The sequence below is a fragment of the Felis catus genome, chromosome D2 (genome assembly GCF_018350175.1).
Source record: "Felis catus isolate Fca126 chromosome D2, F.catus_Fca126_mat1.0, whole genome shotgun sequence".
Classification (NCBI taxonomy): domain Eukaryota; kingdom Metazoa; phylum Chordata; class Mammalia; order Carnivora; family Felidae; genus Felis; species Felis catus.
In genome coordinates this window covers 8,171,327-8,191,735 of record NC_058378.1, presented here as the reverse complement: position 1 = coordinate 8,191,735, position 20,409 = coordinate 8,171,327, and the positions used below count along the sequence as shown (strand labels likewise).

General features: G+C 38.7%; 1 protein-coding gene across 4 annotated transcripts in view; it reads right to left on the bottom strand.

Moving 5' to 3' along the window:
* Window positions 1-19,891, bottom strand: part of LIPK (lipase family member K) — a 50,580-nt gene extending 30,689 nt beyond the window's left edge. Inside the window, exons 1-2 of one of the 4 annotated variants that reach the window (XM_019814251.2) lie at window positions 19,769-19,891; window positions 14,381-14,525 (exon numbers count right to left, since the gene is read on the bottom strand). The gene's annotated coding sequence lies outside the window, so the exon portion shown is untranslated. The remainder of the gene's footprint in view (window positions 1-14,380; window positions 14,526-19,768) is intronic. The other 3 variants (XM_019814250.2, XM_019814247.2, XM_003993866.3) reach the window with 3 other exon arrangements.
* Window positions 19,892-20,409: the final 518 nt, after the last annotated feature.

Here is a 20,409-nt window from a genome sequence, read left to right as displayed (position 1 = left end):
ACATATAATCTATCTATATATATAATCTATCTATATAATCTATCCATATATATAATCTATCTATATATAATCTATCTATATATATAATCTATCTGTATATGTAATCTATATATATATATAATCTATATATATACAATCTATCTATAATCTATATATTATCTACATATATATAATCTATATATATAAACTATCTATATATAATCTATATATATAATCTATCTATATATAATCTATCTATATAATCTATATATAATCTCTATATATAATCTCTGTATATAATCTCTATATATATAATCTCTCTCTCTATATATAATCTATATATGTATATAATCTATCCGTATGTATAATCTATCTATATAATCTATCTATATATATAATCTATCTATAATCTATCTATAACCTATATATATACAATCTATATACATATATATTATCTATATAATCTATCTATATATATAATCTATATATATGTAATCTATCTATATATAATCTATCTATAATCTATATACATATATATAATCTACATATATATAATCTATCTATATATGTAATCTATATATATATAATCTCTCTCTATATAATCTCTCTATATATAATCTGTCTATATAATCTATCTATATAATCTATATACATATATATTGTCTATATATATAATCTGTATATATAATCTACCTATATATAATCTATCTATATATAATCTATCTATATAATCTATCTATATATAATCTATATATATAATCTATATATATAATCTATATATATATATATAATCAATGTAGATTATATTGAGTTATCACTCTAAATCAGCATTTCACACTGCTTTTTCTAGTAAACATGATTTCCGAAAGATGCTACTTGTAAGAGCTCAGGGGAAAGCATGTGTTAGACTGTATATGTTATACACACATAGGTATGCACATATATAGCTTACATCATATATATAAATTACATATGATCATATGTTTATCATCCCTGGTTCTTGCCCATGAAACGACAAAAGCCACGCAGTAGATCATGCAAATACCCCTCCTCATCTTTCTAAATGTCCCCTGGAGTGAAAAATACTGCTGTCGTTATAAACACATATATATACAAATGCTATATGATGATGTGCTCAGAGAGTCTTGGTTGACAATATTATAATTAAGGATCAGTGTAGTTCTGCAATTCTGATCCTGTTTGACTATAATCTACTTTTCTGCAGTTCCATTTGCTTGTGAAATTGTATTCATTGACTAACACCTGTTAAACATACTGTGGCCCAAATTTTCTAAGGAACGCTCTTGGGAAATGCTGCTTTATTACATATATATACATGTATATATATATTTTTTCTGTTCTCTACACCAAAAAAAAAAAATCTGTGTAATTCAGTGAAGACTAAAAGGACACAAGTAGCCAAAAACTGGAACGTCATCTGTGAAAGTTTTCTGCAGGCAGATGTCCTTCGCGGTGCTGAGACCCTGCTATGCACTTACCCAAGTTCGCTTGGAGAAAGGCGATCAGGAACGGGACTGCTTGAAGGACTGTCCTCCGCTACTCAAAACTCTTTCTCTCCTGGTTGTGTTCTGTCTCCCCCTCCAGCTAGTGCAGCCAGGGAGACGCAGGCTGTTAACTTCCTAGAGAACATTGTCCTGCTGCCTTTTCTGTCTCACATTGAGTTTCACTATTTTATATCATGTTCATGTGGATCATCGGGAGGCAGCTCTCACGATGCATTTTGCACTGACAAGATACATTGACGATCGCATCAAGGATACCGATTTCTCAACCCAAAAATGATAGAAATAAATAGAAACTTTCATTCTACTTTTCTCATTGCTTCAGAATAGTTGCTGTCAGGCTTATTAAGCAGACGTTCAACCAGGGCTGATGTCGATGCTTGGACAGCACTCTCAGTGAATCCACACTCCAATTTTTCACGCTGTTGCAAAAATGGGGTGAGAATTGGCCAGAATATGAGGGTACAGAGACTCCATGGTTAGCTTTATTCATTGAGCAGACTGGGATTCATCAGAGCCATACACAGAAACCGGACTTCCTGGGTTTTCAAAGCTTGCTTAGAAAATATTTGCAATTGAGTGAATAAAAAATATTACATGTCAAAATTAGTAATATGTAATATAATTATGTCAATTTATAATGTAGCATATAATAATGTATATTCACTTATATTAGGAAAGAGGAAAGTTAACAATCAATGACACAAACTTCAACCTTATTGAAGGAAAATTAAGCCCATAGTAAATAGAAGAAAAAAAGTAATAAAGATAAGAGGAAATAATAAATAAAGTAAAAAACAGAAGATTAGAGAAAAGTAACAAATCCCAAAGTTGGTCCTTTGAAAAGATTTATAAAATTGATAAGCACTGGGAAAAAATAGAGTTATATAAAGCAGCAGAATAAGAAATTAAAGAATGAATATCATGAATGATATTACAAATAATAAAATTATAATAAGGGAATATGATGAAAACTACAAGCTAATAAATTTGATAAATTCGATTAACTGGACAAATTCTTTGAGAAACACAACTTTAACAATTTCTGTTTCAAGAAGAAGTAGAAGATTTGATGAGCTGTATTCTAGTAAAGAAATTAAATCTGGGGGCCCTGGGTGGCTCAGTTGGCTAAGCATCTGACTCTTGGTTTCAGCTCAGGTCATGATCTCACAGTTCATGGGTTCAAGCCCCGCATTGGGCTCTGTGCTAACAGTGCAGGGCCTACTTGAGATCCTTTCTTTCCCTCTCTCTCTGCCCCTTCCCTGCTCATGCTTGTGCCTACTCTCTCAAAAATAAATACAAACAAAAATCTCACTTCTGAGTATCATGACTAGTAAATATTAGTCTTATTTGTTAAAAATGATTTTTGTTTGAGTTGGGGCAGGTTATACTTCAGTCCTTTTTTTTTTTTTTTTCAACGTTTATTTATTTTTGGGACAGAGAGAAACAGAGCATGAACGGGGGAGGGGCAGAGAGAGAGGGAGACACAGAATCAGAAACAGGCTCCAGGCTCTGAGCCATCAGCCCAGAGCCTGACGCGGGGCTGGAACTCACGGACCGCGAGATCGTGACCTGGCTGAAGTCGGACGCTTAACCGACTGCGCCACCCAGGCGCCCCAATATACTTCAGTCCTTAAAAAGACTTATGAATAATATGAGGTGCCTGGGTGGCTCAGTCGGTTAAGCATCTGACTTCTGCTCAGGTCATGATCTCACGGTTTGTGAGTTTGAGCCCCTGCATCGGGTTCTGTGCTGACGGCTCAGAGCCTGGAGTCTGCTTCTGATTCTGTGTCTCCCTCTCTCTCTCTCTGCCCCTCCCTCGTTCACACCCTGTCTCTCTCTCTAAAAAAATAAATAAGCATGAAAAAAGAAAAAAAAAAGATTTATGAATAATAAGCAAAGGAAACCCTCATTGTTTCCTTAGTGAATATCCTATTTAAAATTTAAGGAAAAAATTATGACAATTAGGCCCCCCCCAAAAAAAATAGAAAAGGAAGAAACACTTCCCAAATCATTTTATGAGGCTAAAATAAATTTACATCACATTTTAAAGTGATCTAGATAGCCAAAATGTATTGGCAAAAGACGTGAAGTTGGATGACTGACACGACTTGATTTCAAGGTGTACGAGCTGTGGCAATCAGCACTATGGGACAGTGTCATATGATAAATGTCTAGTGCAATGGGACACGACAATTGTTGCACAAATATAGACACACACAGTCAACTGATTTTGGACAAAGCCTCGAAGGTAATCCAATGGAAGAAAATCATATTTGCAAAAACAGTGCTAGGAGGGTACATAAGAGAGAGAGAAAAAAATCTCAGTCCCTAACTCACACCGTTGGCAAAAGTTAAAAGTAAATTATTAGCCTGACCATAAAAGCAAAAACTGTCAAGCTGAAACAAAAACAAAGGAAATCTTCATGACCTCAGGGTAGGCAAAGATATCTTAGGACATAAAAAGCATGAAACACAAAAATGATGGATTGGATCTCATCGAAATTGAAAACCGTACTGCTGAAAAGACAACACTAAGAAATCCAAAAGTCAAGCCATAGACTTTGAGAAAATATTTATTTGTTTTTAATATTTATTTATTTTTGAGAGAGAAAGAGACACAGAGCGTGAACAAGGGAGGGGCAGAGAGAGAGGGAGACACAGAATCCGAAGCAGGCTCCAGGCTCTGAGCTGTCAGCACAAGAGCCCAACGCGGGGCTTGAGCCCACGAAATGCTTGACCTGAGCCGAAGGCAGACGCTCAACTGATTGAGCCACTCGGACGCCCCGAGAAAATATTTGTAAAACAAAAATCTGACAAAGAAATTTTATCCAGAATATTTAAAGATCTCTTGCAATTCAATAAGAGGTCGAAGAGCCGCTAATAAAATGGACAAAGACTTTGAACAAAAGAAGGTATATAAGTGACTAATAAGTACTATAGTCCATAGTCTTATAGGGTTAAATATACAGTATTTATGGACTAAGTCCATAGTCTTATAGGGTTAAATATACGGTGTACAATTATCACATGACTCAGTATTTCCACCCTTAGGTATTTATGAAGAGAAATGAGAATCTATGTTTTCTAAAGGATTTGTAAACAAATATTCATACCACGTTTATTCACAATAGGCTTCAACTAGTCATAACCCAAATAGCTGTCAACTATGGAATGGATGAACAGATATGGGTTATCTGTCCAATGAAATGCTACTTAGGAATAAAAAGGGAACAAATGACTGATACGTATAACCACATGGGTAAAACTTAAAAGCATTATCTTGAGCCAAAGATGAAAGTCAGATACAAATATATATATATATATATATACAGATATATACAGATATATAGACAAAAATCAATATTAATATGTGGTGAGAGAAATCAGATCGAGGGTGATTTGGGGCTAGGCAGCAAAGAAACATAAAGGGATTGTCTAAGGTGAGGGATATTTAATATCAAGACTGATCTTACGGCATTTCCATGGGTATATTTGTCAAAGGTCCTGACTTGCACTCTTATAGCAGCTAATTACATCACGATATGCAAGTTATACCTTAATAAAGCATCGAAAACAGAAAGAAGACGCAGCCACAGTGGCCCAATATCCTTGCCATGTGAGGTCCATCCACTCTTTCTCAAACCTCAGAGTCTTTGTTTGTATATGTTAAAAATACTGGGATCTTCAACCCTATCTCTCAGAGATTCTGATTCTAAGGTAAAGTATAGACTCAGCTGCATTTTATTATTTTATTATCTTATTATTTTAAGAGCTGCATTTAAAAAAAGTTTATTTATTTCTGAGAGAGAGAAAGTGACAAGGGGAGGGGCAGAGAGAGAGAGAGAGAGAGCGCGCAAATCCCAAGCAGGCTCCACGCTGTCAGCACAGAGCCTGACACAGGGCTCGATCTCAAGAACTGCGAGATCCTGACGTGAGCCAGAATCAAGAGTTGGAGCTTAACCGACTGAATCACCCAGGCGCCCAAGGGCTGCATTTTTAACTAGTACCTCCAGGTGGTTCTGGATCTAGGTGGCTCCAAATTCACACTTGGAGAAGCATGTCACCAGACAGATGGGATTCTTGTTTCTCGGTCTTTGTCCCTGTTTCCCACACCTGTGATCTCCCTGCCTTCATCCCTCCAGATTCTCTCTCTCCTGCCTGGTTCAACTCTTTTGAGTTAACCCCTGCCCTTTGCTCTGAAATGTGCCTTTAATGAGCTTAAAGATGATACCACGCAACATCAAACCATTTTCCAATTGTTGGTAATTCTAAGTGGAAATTGTTCCAATTCTAAGTGTTGTCTCTTAAATTACATAGAAAACTGCTTGTCACACCCTTTCTTCATAAACATTTCAAAGACGAGTAGTACGTATTTTGGTAACAATTGGGTAAGCTTGAATTCTTAGCCTTTTCCAAGGAGATCTGAATTACGATGTCTGTGGAAATAACCCCCAAATCCCTTCCAGATCATCAGCCGGGTTTGCTCTTTTGTTTTGCTTCCTGGCTGACATTTCATTGAATTATTCAATAAGAAAGTATCTTGGCATTCTGCTTTGTATTTCACCTCTCAGTCTTCATTTTAAGGGCAGTTTTACAGGCTCAGTTCCTGAAAGAGAACTTACAATACTTGGCACATGTTAGATACTTGATAATATTGTTCGATTCTACCTCAACTGACAGGTCACAGAGCCAAACTCATTCAGTCTCCAAGTGCTGCTACGTTATTCAAACTGATTTCTTTTTCGGTGATAAGTTTTGCAGAGAATTGATACCAGTCTTTCCTTTGTAAATGATTCTGGGGCAGGACACAATTAGTCATGCCCTGGCAGTGAGGGAGCAGAACCACGGCTATGCCAGAAAATCCAGTCCATAAAATCATGTCTCTTTCAGGAATACATATATTTTTTGCTTTGAATACTCATCTCTCTCCCTTTTCCAGTCATCAGCGATAAAAGTGGTATTATTGGTGACATTTATAATGAAAAAATAAAATACGATGATAATAATAGCAGCTATGGGGGGGTGGGGGGGGAGGTTGAGATGGTAGAGGATTAGGGACACCTTAAGCTTGTCTCATCCCTCAAACAAAGGTAGGCAGTTATCAAGTCATTCTGAATGCCCAAGAAACCAACTGGAGGTCCGAGAGAACAAAAAATGCAAGTCTACCAGCAGAAAAGCGACCACCTTCTGGAAGGTAGGAGAAGTGTAGAGTCGTCTTGGGAGAGATATAGCTGTGGGTACGGCGGGGAGGGAGCCTGTTTAGGGAGGCTACCACAGAGTATTATAAGCAGTGGAGCACAAAATCTGACCTTCTAGAAGTCCGCTACAGTGGGGATGTTCCTGGCTTGAGGGTGCTCAGATGGCAAAGCAGGGAGGAATCTCAGGAGTGGCAGCGTGGGTCTGAAGACCCCCAGGGGTGGAAAGAAGGATGGGCGACGCCCGCGTGCTATGCTATTTCCAGGCACAGGAGCAGGTTACTAGGGCTGAGGGCAGCAAGCAAGGATTCCAGCCTTCGGCTCTGTTTTGACATAAACTCTGAACCACTTCTACAGGTGTGCCACCACTTTCCTTGCACAGGTGGGCAAAAGCCTGGCAAGACCCTCCTCCAGGAGAACAGAGCAGGTTCCCCCAGGGGAAGTGAGTCCCTACAATTTCGAGTTTTGTAATTCAGTTGCACGCCTGAGATAAAAAAAAAAAAAAAAAAGCTTGGAGACAGGCCGTGTGACTGCAGGATTCTGACAGAAACAAGGGACGCAAGAGGGTGATTGATTGCTCTTCTATGAAGGTTCCCTGAAGAATGGAGAACCCCATCTTTCAGCTCTAGGGCTAGGGAGCTGGGCGCCATCATATTTATTCTGCTCATCAGAGCTGACGGGCGTCAGGGAGCCAAACAGCGCCACCTAGTGGAGGCCAGAGATGTTTACACCAAGCCCCAACCCGCTGAAGCCTGGAATCGCATTTCCGCTGAAATAAATCAGCCTCAGAATCAGCACAGCAAGCACTTCCCCCAGAAAACCAGCACAAACCCCTTGCTCCCACCAAGTCTACTGAGGACAGACTGCTACCAAGCTACACCTCTAGGGGAAATAAGATCTAGCTTCCTGTTTACTTTTATTCTTTATTGTTTTATTGTTTTATTTTCTTATTTTTCTACTATTTTTATTTGTATATATTTTATATTATTTATTATTTTTTTGTTTTCTTATTTTTATTTTATTTCAATTTTTGGAACTAGATTTTTTTTTTAACAAGCAAACCAAAACACACCTAGGATTTTTTGCCTTTTTTTTTTTTTTTTTTTGTCCTTCTTTGCTTGTTTTTTCTTTCTTCTTTTTCTTTTCTGGAAAGAATAACAAGATGGAAAAATTCACCCCAAAAGAAAGAACAGGAAGTAGAACTCATGGTTGGGGGTTTAATCAGTGCAAATATAAGTGAGATGTCTGAAGTCGAATTAAAAAAAAATGATTATAAGGATTCTAGCTGGGCTTGAAAAAAGCATAGAAAATATCAGAGAATCTCTTTCTTCAGAGATAATAGAACTAAAATCTAGTCAGGCCGAAATTAGAAATGCTATGGCCAAGATGCAAATCTGAATGAGTGCAATGACAGCAAGAATGGATGAGGCAGAGGAGCGAATGAATGATAGAGCAGATAAAATTATGGAAAATAATGAAGGTGAAAAGAAGAGAAAAACAAAAATAATGGATCATGAAGGCAGACATAGGGAACTCAGAAACTTATTAAAACATAATAACATTTGTATCATAAGAGTCCCAGAAGATGAAAAGAGAGAAAAAGGGGCAGAAGGTTTATGTGAACACATTACAGCTGAAAACTTTCCTAATCTGGGGAAGGACAAAGACATCAAAATCTAAAAAGCACAGAGAACTCCCATGAAATTCAACAAAATTCAGGATTCAACAAAAGTCAACCATTGCCAAGACATATCACAGTCAAATTCACAAAATACAAAGACAAGGAGAGAATCCTGAAAGCAGCAAGGGAAAAAAGTCCTTAACCTCCAAGGGAGGACAGATCAGGTTCACAGCAGACCTATCCACAGACTTGGCAGGCCAGAAGTGAGTGGCAGGATATATTCAACATGCTGAATAGGAAAAATATGCAGCCCATTTTTTTTTAATCCAGTAAGGCTGTCATTCAGAATAGAAGGAGAGATAAAGAGTTTCCCAGACAAAAATGAAAGTTCATGACCACTAAGCCAGCCCTGTGAGAAATTTTAAGGGGGACTCTGTAAGTGGAGAAAAAAGAAAAATACCAAAAGCAACGAAGACTAGAAAGGACCAGAGAACATCACCAGAAACACCAATTACCAATCCACAGGTAATGCAATGACACTAAATTCATATCTTTCAGTAATCACTATGAATGTAAATAGAATAAATGCTCCAGTCAAAAGACACAGGGTATCAGAATGGATAAAAACAGCAACAACAACAACAACCCAAGATCCACCTATATGCTGCCTACAAGAGACTCATTTTCTACCTAAAGACACCTTCAGATTGAAAGAGAACAATCTATCATGCTAATTGGCATCAAAAGAAAGCCAGAATAGCCATACTTGTAACACACAAATTAGATTTTAAACAAAGACTGTAATATGAGATGAAGAAGGGCGTTATATCATAATTAAGGGGTCCATCCATCGAGGTCTAACAGTTGTAAATATTTATGCCCCCAACTTGAATCACCCAAATATAGAAATCAATTAATAACAAATATAAAGAAACTCATTGTTAATAATACAATTGTAGGGGACTTTAACACCCCACTTACAACAATGGACAGATCATCTAAGCAGAAAATCAATAAGGAAACAATGGCTTTGAATGATGCGCTGAACAATGGCTTTGACTGGATGGACCGAACAGATCTATGCGGCAAATTTCATCCTAAAGCATCAGAATACACATTCTTTTCAAGTGTACATGGAACTTCCTCCAGAATAGACCACATACTGGTTCATGAATCAACCCTCAACAAGTACAAAAAGATTGAGATCATACCATACATATTTTCAGATCACAACACTATGAAACTTGAAGTCAACCCTATGAAAAAAATTTGGAAAGCCCTCAAATACATGGAGGTTAAAGAACATCCTACTGAAGAATGAATGGGTTAACCAGGAAATTAAAAAATAAATATAAAAAAATACATGGAAGCAAATGAAAATATGATGGTCTGAACCCTTTGGGATGCAGCAGCAAAGGCAGTCCTAAGAGGAGAGTGCATTGCAATTCTGGTCTACCTCAAGAAGCAAGAAAGGTCCCAAATACACAACCTAAAGGAGCTAGAAAAGTAACAGCAAATAAAGCCTGAAACCAACAGAAGCAGGGATAGAATAAAGATCAGAGCTGAAATAAATGATATAGAAACCAAAAACACAGTAGAATAGATCAACAAACTAATAGCGGGTTCTTTCAAAGAATAAACAAAAATGATAAACCCCTAGCCAGATTTATCAACAAGAAAAGAGAAAGGACCCAAACAGATAAAATCATGAGTGAAAGAAAGGGATCACAACCAACATCACAGAAATACAAACAATTATAGGAAAATACTATGAAACATTATATGTCAACAAACTGGACGATCTGGAAGAAATGGACAAATTCCTAGAAACTCACAAACTACCAAAACTTAAACAGGAAGAAATGGAAAATTTGAACAGGCCCATAGCCAGCAAAGAAATTGAATCAGCAATCAAAAATCTCCCCAAAACAAGAGTCCTGGGCCAGATGGCTTTCTAGGGTAATTCTACCAGACATTTAAACAATTGGGACACCTGGGTGGCTCAGTCAGTAAGTGTCTGACTTCAGCTCAGGTCATGATCTCAAGGCTCGTGAGTTCAAGCCTCCCTCCGACCTCTGTGCTGACAGCTCAGAGCCTGGAGCCTGCTTCCGATTCTGTGTCTCCCTCTCTCTCAGTTTTTCCCCCATTCATGCTCTATCTCTGTCTCTGTCTCTGTCTCTCTTTCTCAAAAATAAATAAACATTAAAAAATTAATTAAAAAAAAAGAGGACACTTGGGATGAGCACTGGGTGTTGTATGTAAGTGATGAATCACTGAATTCTACTCCTGAACTCATTACTACACTATATGTCACCTAACTAAAATTTAACTTAAATTATATATATATATATATATATATATATATATATATATATATCAATAATAGCAGCTACCATTTTCAGTATGTGTCCTGTATAACAATAATTTTTGAAAATAACCTTGAGCCAGGAGCTTTTAGAAAGTGGTTGATAGGAAGTAACGTATTTCAGCCACGGAACAACTTTATTCGTAGGTCCTAGTACTATTATCTCCTTTTCATTTGTTTGGCAGAAGGAGAAACTGAGGCACAGAGAGGCTGGTTCGTCAGCTAAATTCACTCAGGCCGTAATTGCTGGCACTGAGATTTACGTGGAGGTCATTTGATTCAAGATACTACAGTCAATCCCTCCTCTACACTCACTCTCCTGTGTGTGCTCGAGCGTTCCTTCAGTCATTTCACGTCTTTTCATGACCACCAGCATGATCATGTTCATGGACTTTTCAGTAATTCAATATACAAAGTCATAAGCTAAAAATCTCCTTCAAAAGAAGTTGGTAAAAAAAAAAAAAAGCGGCTGTTCATCTGGCCACTTCCTCCTTTCTGACCCTTTGGTAAAAACTGGGATAAACTACTTTATTCAAGACAAGGAGAAATTACTGATGGTTGTTGTGCACCATTCGAAGGTTTCCCTCTGTCTCTCAATCTCTTCCTCCTTCCCTCTCTCCTTCCCTCTCTTCCTCCTTTTTCCTTCCTTCTACATCATTCTTTGTCCCTTCCGCCGTCCTTCCCTCTGTAGCGGGAAGAATAGCATTCGCTTTTTGGTGTCAAAGGGCTTCTAAAGAGGACCATGCTCTCTGAGGCAAATGAACAGAAGTGAAAGTGGAAACTGCCCAGATAAATCAGGTTTAGATCCCCACAGAGGCCGTCATTAGGCCGAACAGGTGCTGTGGTTCATAGAAGAACGCAAACTTCGGCTCAAATGACTCACAGAGCGGAGTCTGGAAAAATCAGGAATTATTCTGAGGAAGCGGTACTGTGTTTATAGCAAGCACTTTAGCTGTCCACCACTTATGGGAACTCAGGCCATTAATCTGTGGCTCATGGTCAGTCCACAGCCTGGATTTGCCGACCAAACGTGAGAATGGAAGCAGGTAGCTGCAAATTACTTGCTTCCTTAGTTGTTATTGTCATTGCTGGTTTTGGCTCTTTTAGCTGAAAATACTACTGAACTGTACGGTCCATTTCTTATGTTGAAAAAGGGGCAAAAGAAGATGTGACTTTAACTGAGAGAGCTCGGTTGGGATACTTTCCTTCCTGATACATTGTTCTGAACCTTCTGGTAGCCAGGACTGTTAGAAGACTACAGAAATTAATCAGCTTAGCAAATGAAAGATGAGTTTCAAAACTAGAAAATACATTTGACAAAACTCAATTCCTCTGCCTAACCGAAAGTTCCCAGTGAAGTATAAATAGAAATTCCTCAGTAAGTCGAAGGAGTCGTATGAAAGATTCTCCAGCTGTAATTATGATCAGCAGTAAAATACTGAATACTTGCCCTTTAAAAATGGGACACAAGACAGGATACCTGCTCCTCTCACTTCTATTCAGCAGGGAGCTGCAGGTGGTATGGAATAAAATAAAGCAAAAAGAAAAAGGGAAAACGAAACACGAAAGCATAAAACTGGGAAAGTAGAAGTGAAACCGTATTTAGCTGCAGGTGACATAAAGCACATTTAGAAAATCTTAACTAATCTGAACAAAAATTGCTAGATCTAACGAGGAAAAACGGAAAAGCATCGGGACGTCAGGTAGTATTAAAAAAAAAAAGCAATTGTTGGGGCGCCTGGGTGGCGCAGTCGGTTAAGCGTCCGACTTCAGCCAGGTCACGATCTCGCGGTCCGTGAGTTCGAGCCCCGCGTCGGGCTCTGGGCTGATGGCTCGGAGCCTGGAGCCTGTTTCCGATTCTGTGTCTCCCTCTCTCTCTGCTCCTCCCCCGTTCATGCTCTGTCTCTCTCTGCCCCAAAAATAAATAAAAAACGTTGAAAAAAAAATTAAAAAAAAAAAAGCAATTGTTTACCTTATGCTAACCAAAAATGCTTAGGAAACAGCAGTTTTAAAATATGAGATTATTGGCATAAAAAACAAAAGTAACACGAGACAATCTGAACAAGAGACCAGCAGGATCTTCACGTTGAAAATCACAAAACTTAAGGACACGTAAGCAAACGAGAGGTATTGCCTACTCCATACATAAAAGACACCATATTGTTAAGCTGGCAGTTCCCAAATTGAACTCTATATTGATTAAGTTCCAAGGAAAATCCCAGCAGACTCTGTCTTAAAAAATGACAGGTTGATTTTAAAATTCCTATAGAAATACAAAGTCCCTACAGTAGCCTAAGGTATTTAAAAAGAATAGTGAGGCTGGAGGGCTGACATTACACAATTTTCGGATAATCAAGACAATGTGGTATTGGCATAAGGATTGGAAATGATGCATCACAAGAATAAAGTACAGAAATAGACCAAATTGTATGTAATCTAATCACTTTTGACATAGGTTCTAGTGCCAAACAATGAGAAAAGAAACATTTTTTTCAGTAGTTACTGGGTAATTACTGGGAAATTACTAGTAATTTCGCTGGGACAACTGGATATCAATTTTGAAAAAAAAACAAAATGATGCACTTCTTCAACAAGGCATAAAAGCACACTTGAGGTGTATTGCAAATCTAAAAGCAAAAACTAAACTGTAAAAGCTCTTAGAAGAAGATAGAAGATAATATTTTTACAAATTTGGGATCGACAACTATAAAAGAAAAAATATATTTATACAATATTTATATCTTTATATCTTTATAAAGGAGGCTTTATAAAATAAAAAAAACTTGTGGTCGTCAACAACGCCATTAAGAAAATAAAAAGGCAAATCACAGATATGAAAATATTTCAACCGATATCTAGTAAAGTACGTATGACTAGGAGCTTTCAACATATAAGTAATAGTAAGACATACATTTTTTTAAATAACTTCTTTTTTTTATATGAAATTTATTATCAAATTGGTTTCCATACAACACCCAGTGCCCATCCCAACGGGTGCCCTCCTCAATGGCCACCACCCCCTTTCCCCTCAACGTGGATGGAACTGGAGTGTGTTAAGACATACAATTAAATTTAAAATGCGCCAAACACTTGGAGAGTCACTTCACAAAAGAGGGTACAGGAAGGGCCAATAAACAGGTGAAAAGATGCTCAATATTGTTTATCATCAGAAAAATGCAGAATAAAACCCTCGTGATCGACTGCTAAACACCTGTTAGATTGGTTAACATTAAAGAGACCAACAAAAGCAAATGTTGGAGAGGAGGGGCCATCAGATCTTTCACACATTGCCGTTGGGAGTTTATAACATTACAACTGTCAAAAACTTAGGCAATGTCTCCACTTGGGACTCTCTCTCCATCTCTCTGTCCCTCTCCTGCTCCAAATAAATAAATAAATAAACTTAACACTCAGGCAATTTCCTAAAACCCTATAAGACTACCGTCCTATTTTTAGGTAGTTGCTCCAAATAAAAGAAAATATAGGTCTGTGCAAAGACTTGCCTTCGTCTTGTTCCTTGAAACTTTATTCAGAATAGCAAATTACTGAAGGTAGCCCAAATGTCCATCAATTAATAGAAGGGATACGCAATTGTGTTCTATTAACACAGTGGAACTCACGGACACATGTAACAGAGGTAAACCTCACAAACATGTTGCCGAGTGAAAGAAGCGAAACGGGAAGGAATGCTTACTTGATAATTCTTTTTCTACGAAGATCAAGAACAGGCAAAATGAGGAGTGCCTGGCTGGCTCAGTCGGGTGGCGTGTGCGACTCTTGATCTCGAGGTGGTGAGTTCGAGCCCGGTGTTGGGTGTAGAGAGTACGCAAAAGTAAAATCTTAGGGAAAAAGAAAAGAAAAGAAAAGAAACAGGTAAAATGAATGTATTGGAACCGAAAAAGCGACAGCGTCTGGCGGTGGCATTGGCTGGAAAGGTACAAGAGAAAATTTCTGGGTGATAGCAGTGCTCTGTATCTTGTCAAGGCTCACCAAACTGCATCCTGAAGATTTGTGCATTTTTATTGAGCATAATTATAACTCGAGTGAAAAGAAACTGGAAACTATGTTGCAAAGCAGGCGTTCTCAATGATTACTGGTTTCAGCATAAATTAGTGCAACTCTTTTGGTAAACAACATTGCTATCTTTACAACACCCTCTTAGGACTATTCATGTCTTATGTCCCAGAGGTTCTACTCAATAAATGGATACTAATAGAATGCTATTTTGCAGGATGCCTGGGGGGCTCAGTGGATTAGCGTTCTTTTCTTGATTTTGGCTCAGTTTCTGAACTCAAGGGTGGTGAGATGGAGCCCTGGTGCTGGGCGTGGAGCTTGCTTAAGTTTCTCTCTCTCCCCTTCTCTCTGCTCCTCCCCTGCTTATGCACACGCATGCGTGCGCGCTCTCTCTCTCTCTCAAAAAAAAAAAAAAAAGAGGAAATACATTTTTCACTTTTAAGATGGGGTGGGGGGAATCTTTTTGTACAAAGCTGCTTTCACTCCTCATTTGAAATAAAACTTAAAAACATGTTCAATCGTAAAGAGGTGCTTAAATAAAATATAATGCGTTTATTAAATATACTAGATAATTATTTAATGGCCGTAGATAGAGCTAATGTGGGAAACAAAGGCAAAAGAAAACCAATAAATTTCCTTACAACTTACAGCCCACTGACAAGTCTTTGAGACAAGGCAGAGGGACTGTCCACTCAGGAGCTCAGCTGCCTTGATGTTGACACTTTGTTATGGTCAAAAGGCAGTCTTAGCCCGATCCCCCAGGATCCTGTAAGTCTACTGTAACATATGAAAATTCCTTTGGAAACTTCCTTTATCTCTACACTCCAAATACATGTTAGCAATCACCCTCCAAGCGTATGGCCCCCTGATACACATCTGAAGGGTCTCATGACTAAGGTTTTATTAGACCGCACTAAATGACCTTCTCCTAACAACAGCTAGTCCCTCAAGGTCCTGGAAACCTTGCTTCCAAGCTTCTTAGAGACTTATGCTATCCCTGACCCCCTGCCAACTTAAAGGCATATAATCATTCACTCCTCGCGACCCCCGTGTAGCTCCTTCTGCTCACGGGTCCTGTCCCTGTGCTTTCATAAACCCACCTTGTTGCACCAAAGACGTCTCAAGAATTCTTTCCTGGCTGTCTCTGAACCCCAACATTTCCATATCAAAGCCCTTAAAATGTTTCTGAAAACTATATCATAACATGAAGGCACACTTAGGATATCACATTAAGTGGGGAAAAATTGTCGGGAGGAAGAATCGTATATGCCAGTGGTCTTCATTCCAGAATAGGCAATGATTTTCCAAGAAATACATAGACACATAAGTAGTTTTTAAGAAATCAGGTTCTAGATCTTTGACTCCTAACATTGATACGACCTGAGAGTTTCTAGCTTCAAGCTGGTTCTCCTGTTCTAACTCTACAAAAGGCAGGTCTGCCTCTCCCCTCTCCTAAATCTTAGTAGGATGTAGGGTATGCAGGAACACTTGATCACATTGACATTGGTGTCGGCAAAGATATTGTTGATAAAGAAGCAGTTCCTTTCCCAAGGGCAATTCACCTCTGCAAATGTGTTAGGTTTTACTTCTTTGCTTTCAAAAAACTGGGAAAGAATCTACTTGAGTTGTTAGGGGGTAGATGACTAAAAATAACTTTTCTGGATCTATCACTATGTAATTTGTGACACACAGCTGCAGAAAGAATTAAAAGAATTGAATAGCATTATATAAACATAGTTTTCAATGCGTTGTATAAACATGGTTTTTTCAACACGGTTGAATAATAAATGGAAAATAACTGATGCTGAGTTTTGTTTCATCTGTCAATAAATAATCATCACTGGGTGTATGAATTAGAAAATTCCATTCATGTCATTAAGAGATTCATTGCTAATAAAATTTGGTTTTAATGTTTAACAATTATTCATTAAAGTTTTAATCTATTTACAATCTTTTGACCAATTATATACTAATAAAAATTACAATGAAATCCCTGAAAAATTATAAGAAAATGCAACTTGGGGCACCTGGGTGGCTCAGTCGATTAAGTGTCTGACTTTGGCTCAGGTCATGATCTTACTGTTTGTAACTTTGAGTCCTGCGTCGGGCTCTGTGCTGACAGCTAGCTCAGAGCCTGGAGCCTGTCTTTGGATTCTGTGTCTCCCTCTTTCTGTCCCTCCCCGGCTTGTGCTCTCTCTCTCTCTCTCTCTCTCTCTCTCTCTCTCTCTCTCTCAAAAATAAATAAAACAAAGACTAATTTAAAAGAAAATGCAACTTGATCATCACAAAATGAAAACGATTTAAATTTCAAGTGCCTCCCTTGCAGTTGTTTAAAATTACGATAAAAAAAATTATATGTTGGCCTAAAAGTTTGTTCATATTTATGGAGTTTTGCACAGTTTGTCTGGGACCATAGAGTCAAAAACTATTTTAAGCAACTTAAAGATCTAACTACAATTCTACTTGTAAAATATCTTAAATAAATAAGCCAAAAAAGTATGATCTTCAAAAAGACTGGAAGGATTACTCTAAAATGCTAATGATTATATTTGGACACTAGAAATAAAAATTTTCTCTCTTTTGCTATGCATTGGTTGTATATTTTCCTTAATGACTTTATCAGCTTGAATTACTCTTGTAATGAAAATGCACTTAAGACTTTTAGAAATAATTAGGTGTAAATTTAAATATTTAAATAATGATTAGGTGTAAATTTAAGCCCAATGACTACTGGGGTACCTGGATGGCTCAGTCGGTTGAACGTCCAACTCTTGATTACGGCTCAGGTCGTGATCTCACGGTTTGTGAGTTCGAGCCCTGCATCGGGCTCTGCACTGACAGTGCGGAGCCTGCTTGGGATCCTCTCTCTCCCTCTCTGTGCCCCTCCCCTGCTTGTGCTCTATCTCTCTCTCAAAAAATAAGTAAGTAAACTTTTAAACCTAATGACTATTGAGTAAGCGCCCTAGAAATCTTCTTATGGGGCAAATCTACAAGTTTGAGTATTTCAATTTTGTAATAACCATCTCAGCAGCCCCCAGACCCCACCTCACTTTTTGCTGATCACAGGCTTTGGGGCAGTGGCATCAGGGACTTTTCTCGCCACAAGACTCTCGCCTGTCAATTAAGACGCTTTGGTGTTTGCCACTTTTCCCTTTTATCCAACATAATCCATCAAAAACCAATTGGGCTGTTTACGAAACTTCAAATTCTGTCTTGTCCTCACCTCAGCGTCCTTCACAAAGCTCTGATAGTCTCCTCTCTCACCAAAGAAGCTTGACTCACAAGGTTGCACAACTGTTAGCAGCCAAGTTAATCAGAATTGGGATCTAATTTGGTTCTCTGTTTTCTGAATTCCACCACCCACAGAGTGAAAGAAGAAATCTGGAAGGGGGAGGAGAGTATTAACAAGTGAATGGGATGGAGTCATTACACAATAGGATTTTCAGGCCTGCAAATCTCAGATCTGGAGGTTTAGCACTTTGTACCAAAGGAAGAAGGACTCTAGCAGCTTGGGCAGGATCTTCAAATAGGGTTGAGAGGCCAGTAGTTCTGTGCAGCCCAGGGGAACCCTAGCAGGGGAGACTTTGAGGATAAATGGAGAATTAAATGCTCAAGGGAGAAAAGAAAAAAAAATTGGCCAACACTAGAGGGCACCATATTTTCACGGCTCCTCTGCAAAGTGGAGGGCCAAGCCCTTGAACTCTGGAAGACTGTTGCTTCAAAATAAAAAATAAAAAATAAAAAAATCAATCAATCAATCAGATAACAAAGGAGGAACTGTGGAGGAGATAATTGATCCCTCAGTTTCTTGTATGAAGTAAAGGAGACATGGAATAAATAGGTCGGTGAAGGAACATTAAACCCAGTTCTATTAGAATAAAATGACCCCTGGACACTATATTCTTATCCCCACTCGCAGTGAGTTCCACACGGTATCACATTTCTGAAGTCTTTAGTGTGCTAAAGGGATGATATGTTTAAACAGGTGTCTTTTTTTCCGAACGTGAAGAAAGTCTGCTACCAACTTTTGTGTTTCTGAAAACAGAAGATAAAAGGTAAGTACATTGTAAAAGCAAGGGAATAACCATTTGTCTTTGACACGTAGCAGGAAAGGACAATCGTTCCATCTTCCAACGCCCAGGGAGGTAGGAGTCCACCAGGCTGGCCCATCCTCACGTCCCTGACCTTCACACAGGTCTTCCCCTATGGGGCTAGAGAAACATGTCACTCTTCAATAATAGCCACATTAGTAGGGACCACTTTTTCACGCCTCACCAGTAGAGCCCTTCATTACAAAGCAGTAGAAAAGGAGAATGGCCTGTCCTTGCAAACTACTGGAAGAATGTTCCATAAGCAGGAATGCCACTTGGTACAGTAACACCAACCAATCACTTGGCCCAAATTTTCCCGCAGATGGAGAGATACTCCAGGCCAACGGAACGCGATAATAGGGGGCCTTTTGAAAATTCCAAAAAGTTCTTAAAACGTGATCCAGACATCATTTCCCAAACCCCTTAGATGCACAATCCAAGAGAATGGTCTCTTAAACCCACAAAATCTGCCACTCGCATTTCCTGGGTGTGGATTTAGGATACTTCCCCTGGAGGAGACTCAAATAGTCTGGAATGCCGCGACGTTATTCTGACTACCCAGATGCATATACATCTTGAAATACAATTTCCTCAATGGGCTCTTTCATCTCATTAACGGCAGTTATATTAATAGTCTTCATAGTGTGAGAAGCTTTCGTATCCAAGCGAGAAGTGGCCATAGTAGAATTAACCACAACTAATCTTGAATGATTACATGGATGTCCCCAATATGGCAATGTCTGCTCTCTCAGTGCCACAGCTTTTTGAAACTCACTAGGACATGTCTTAGAAAACTCTGCATTCTATCTTCACTGTCCAGAATAGTCACATTATACTCTCTCTATCTCTTGCTCAACGTGGTAGAACCAAAATACAACATTCCTCACCAACGTGTAAAGTTCCTGTGCCTCCAAATATTTCCCATGTCTCATTGAAATGCTGTGACCAGTCCCCGCAAATAGATCACTCGTCATTACCTGGTCTCTGAAGTCCCTGAGGGTGTGGGGGTGTCTGCTGTCTTCAAGTCCTGGGAGCTTCAGATTAATTCTAGCTCTTAGAGGCTGCTGTCAGGAGAGCATGCTCTGTCCCAGCCAGCCCACAAGGTGTTGCAACCAGAAATTTCTCAACTCGAGGCAGATTAATCATGGCTTCAGATATGACAGATGCCGCCCAGGCAACCTCGTTAGGTGAGTTCTTCGCCAGAGACGAAAAAAAAAGTGTGAATGGATTAAAACCCCACTCCTCCAAGCCCGTCCCTAGGTTCTGTGCCTCAAGACTCAGATTGATTGGAAGCTTCTCAGCAGAACATAGATTCTCCACCCGGGAAATAATTCCACCCAAGGATGGTTGCCGTGACCCAGTCATACAAACATCTCCATAAAATGCCTAATCCCCCTGCATCATTAATTGTGATGCTTGTGGTGCTGTTCATTCCCAATTCCTGCTTTGGTTTTCCTAAATTCGCTCTACCTTCTTATGTAAACCGAATATCAGAACTGGTTGGAAACACAGAAAGTGTACGTACTTCTTTCAACTGAAGCCTAGAAACACAGTGTCTCATTCAAGATCTCCAGTCAGCCAAAGGCAAAGCCAGGGGCCTTCCTTCCCTCCAACCAGT